This window comes from Camelus dromedarius, chromosome 23 (genome assembly GCF_036321535.1).
Source record: "Camelus dromedarius isolate mCamDro1 chromosome 23, mCamDro1.pat, whole genome shotgun sequence".
Classification (NCBI taxonomy): Eukaryota; Metazoa; Chordata; class Mammalia; order Artiodactyla; family Camelidae; genus Camelus; species Camelus dromedarius.
In genome coordinates this window covers 6,179,240-6,183,260 of record NC_087458.1, presented here as the reverse complement: position 1 = coordinate 6,183,260, position 4,021 = coordinate 6,179,240, and positions in this window count along the sequence as shown.

Genomic DNA, 4,021 nt, shown 5'->3' with positions numbered 1-4,021 from the left:
ACCTGTAAAGCTAAGACTGAGTCTCCCATTCCTGCTTTCTCTTCCCTGCCCTTCCCATGGGGCCATCATGCCTTCACTTCTTTCATCTTCCCTCTTAATCTATCTCCCAGCCACCCCCTGCCTCTAATTTTTGTGCCGCGTAGCCTGGTGTTAGGAGAACAGGCTTTCACAGGGCAAATCTGGGTTTGAATCCTGACTGCTACTTATTGCCTTTGTGGCCTTGACCAAATGACTTTAACTTTCTGGGTCACAAGGGTTTGGTTTTGTTTTGTTTTGTTTTGTTTATGTAAAATGGAGATAATACCTACCTCATTGGATTACTGTGGGGATTAAATAAAACACTTAGCAGAGAAGTGACATATAATGTCCAATAAATGGTAACCCATAATGATGTTTTCCTGCCCTATGATAGTTTTCCTCTTTTTATTTCCTATTACCTGGCTTCCCCCCACCTCCTACCAACCTCCCTCACCAGCCCCTTTAATTCCTCTTTCCTCTGTTCATTTGGGCCCACAAAATGCCCCACCCCCTCTGCTTTGATCTCTGACCTTGGCCTCTCTCCCCAGGGCTTGTCAGTGTCAGGTTGGCTCCAGTATTGGCAGGCTGGCCCCCTACGGAGCCCATCTCCTGTGATCCTCTCTGCCTACTCTGTCCACTCTCATCACATCAGCTGAGTAGTTCACCCCATCATACCCATCAGCCCCCTTCCCCTCTGTGACTGGTGCTTTACCCAGCTCCTCAGGCTCAAAAACGCTCAGTCTTATTTGAAATGGCTGCACAGAAGGTACTTCCAGGAGAGCTAGAAAGCTTGCATCAGAGGCCATCTGATGTTTCCACCTAGCTATGCCATCCTGTCAGTCTCCTCCTAAGAGAGCTGCTCCTCCCCTACATCAATATTTCCAGCCTCTGGCTCTGTTTTCCCAGCTCCCCAAACACTGAAGTCCTTTCAGTTCCTACTAATCTCTTTCCCAGACTCTCTCCCTCCAGCCTTTGGTTCTCCAGGGTAGTTAAGCTTCCCAGAGAAGGGAACTAGAACTTGGAGAGGGCTGGGGAAAGGGGGTAGTAAGGGTAAAAAGGAAGGTCAAGAAAGTAAAATTACAAACTGAGAGCCATAAAAGAACAAGGACATCAGGCAACACCACAGGTGCCTATCTTGGGGCTTGTATGCCCATTTGTTCGTCTTCCCCTGGAAGGCAAGAGCCACACAGTAGGAATTGACTGGGGCTCAGGACAAGCTATTGATCTGGATCAAGGGCACTGTCGAGTTGGCATATGTGTTTGTGTGTGTGTGTTGGGGGTGGGTGTCTGGACTAATGGGAACAAGGACACATGGAACAGGCCTGGGGGCTGAAGCAGAGCAGCCTCCTCCCACCCCCACATTTCCACCCAAGCCCCGCACCCAACCAGTGCAGCTATAACTCAGGCTCCTTTCTGCCACAGTAGAGAGAAGCATCTGCCCGCCACATGACGTTCAACAAACCTGGACTCTCTTCAGAAGAAAAATCTCCCAGAAAAGCAGGCACCAGGCTGGATCTCTATGAGGGAAGACCCTTAGAGAAGCCAGCCCAGGAGCTGTAAAAAGCCCCAGAAGAGGAGGCGAGTCCTAAGGGCTGCAGGCTGTTTCCTGGCAGAGGGGGTTTCTTTCCCCACCTCGATCTCCTAAAGTCTTAGTTTCAGTTCTGCCAGGCAGGAGAGACCTAAGTCTTCTCCAGAGCCTGCTAGTGACAGAGGTCCCTCTTCTCTTCTGGACATCCAAGGTGACTTTAAGGAGGATGCCTGGAGGACATGGGGAGAAGGTGAGAAGGGATAAGGTGGTGGGAAGAAGCAGCCAAGCCTTCTGGAAGTTTCTCGCGGTTACGTATCTGTAGTACTTAAGAGCAAGAGGGTTCCAGGCTGGTGTCCTCTGAAAGGCCTTCAGCAGCCTTGTGGTAGCGGTCTGGAAAGGTTAGGAGCTCTGTCGGAAAGGTAAAGCAGGATGTGCAAACCCTTCACCCCCACTCCCGGAAAGTCTTGGGGCAGCTGGAGGGGAGCTGAGGAGAGCAGGTGGCAAGGTTGATGAGGAGCTGATGACATGGCTGATCCTCTGGGCACCAGGGCCGTGACATCAGGCGGAGAAGCTCCGTATGGGAGCTTCGGGGAAGGATAGATGCCCGGATGTGGAGCCCTGCCAGATAGTCTTCCTGCTTTAGGCCAACGTGATCCAGCAAAGGCCAGGCACTGGTAGGAGAGGAGCCAAGACAGGGATGGCACGAAGAGCAGAAGAGTAAGAATTGGCTGTCTTGGGAGGCAAAGAGCAGGGGTCAGTGCCCTTCCCTAGGGAGATGGCTCTCCATCTAGCCATACTCGGTGGTTGGTGTCTCTGCTCTGTCCTTTCTTTGCAGTGGGGAGGAAGGCAGATGACCAGCAAAGCTCTCCTGCCTGCTTCTGTGTGATATGTTTGATATTGGGTTGTTTAATTAGGAACCAACTAAATGTCAAACATATTCTTACAGCAGTAGGCAATTTGGCATCACACTCTTCCCCACCTCATCCTCTGGGACTCTGATGCTCCTGTCTTTGTTTCTGAACCTCTTCCCTCCAGGACCCCCTTGGAAGATCAGTGTCTGCAACCTATGTGGATTTCCGTCTTAAGCTGGAGGGCTAGTGTGGGAGCAGGAGAGAGCTGGAGTCTGAGTATCAGATCTTCCTATATCTTTCCTTTGTACTAGAAGGGATATATCTCTGATCTCTTGTCCTTGTATTTTTCTTCTCTTCATCAACACCCTCCCACCCCGTAACTATCCAGTGCTTCCTGTCCAGGAAACTGTCTTGTTCCCTAGTCCCACAGTAGAGGTCTTTGGTCTCTCTGCTTTCCTTCAAGAATCAGCTGACGGTCTGTCTGCCTATCTACCTCTAGTGACTGGAAGCTCTCTGAGTGGACTCCAGTTTTGCCCTCTTCCCAGTGGGTGTTCAGTCACCTCATGGTTGGGGCCTGGTATTAATACTGCCCTTCTATCTTTGACATAATGACAATCAGAGCCATTTATGTTCTTCTCTGATAGCTCTGGTCACCTTGAACAGCACCCATCTCCCCCCTGGCATGTTCTCAGGTTGCATGGTGCCAGTGTCTGGGACCAACTGCCACCTGCCAGTAAAGAGTTCAAGTAGAAGAATGAACATGGCCTGGAACTAAGCCAGGGAGAATAGAGCTGGTAATGATGATTATGATGATGAGTAGAGGCAGTTAAGAGGGGAGCAGAGGGTGTGGAAAAGAGGAGAGCAAGAATATAAAAGTTCTATTTAAAGATCACTATGGGGAAATGGAGGACATGATCCTATCTGGATTACTCTGACCGTCCTCCACTTTTCTGTCCCCTGCCACCCCGACCCACTTGAAGCACTGGGATAGCCTTCCAGATCCCAACCCTACCCTCTTACTCCGTCCCTGTGGCTCTTAAGGGGGTGGAATGAAGTCTCCCTGCCAATTAGAGAGTCTCAAAATAGCACAGTAATTTGATCTGGGGATATGGGGGAATTGTCAAGGATCATGAGTAGCCGCCCCTCCTCACTTGCTCAAGTTCCCTGAATACCAGGAGTCAAAAGGTAAAACTCAACAAATAGAATTTGATTAGCATCCAACACTAGCTCGGGTGAGAGTAAGGGGGAAGCTGAAGGGCAAGCAGGACCTTCTGGGTGAAAACTACTGTTCTAGAATTGCCAAAGTACCCGTCTCTATGTCAATGTTCTACCCCTCCCCTCTCCCTGCTCTTTTAAAATACCCATAGAGCTGCCCAGAGTGAGTGGAAAGTCACTTCAGGGTCAGGGAGAACCTTTCCCCTCCCCCAGTTTCCATTGTCTAAAATCAGCCTCAGCTGTTCGTAAATTTTTCTTTGCTGGTGATGTCAGTCTATCAAAGTGTCTCACCCTGTGTTCCCCCGAGAGAATAATCATGGGGTGGAGGGAGCTAGAAAGACCATATTAGGCGTGAGAGGTGGAGCCACACGCATAGATAAAGGCTCAGGTCTGGGGAATTAGTCACTCA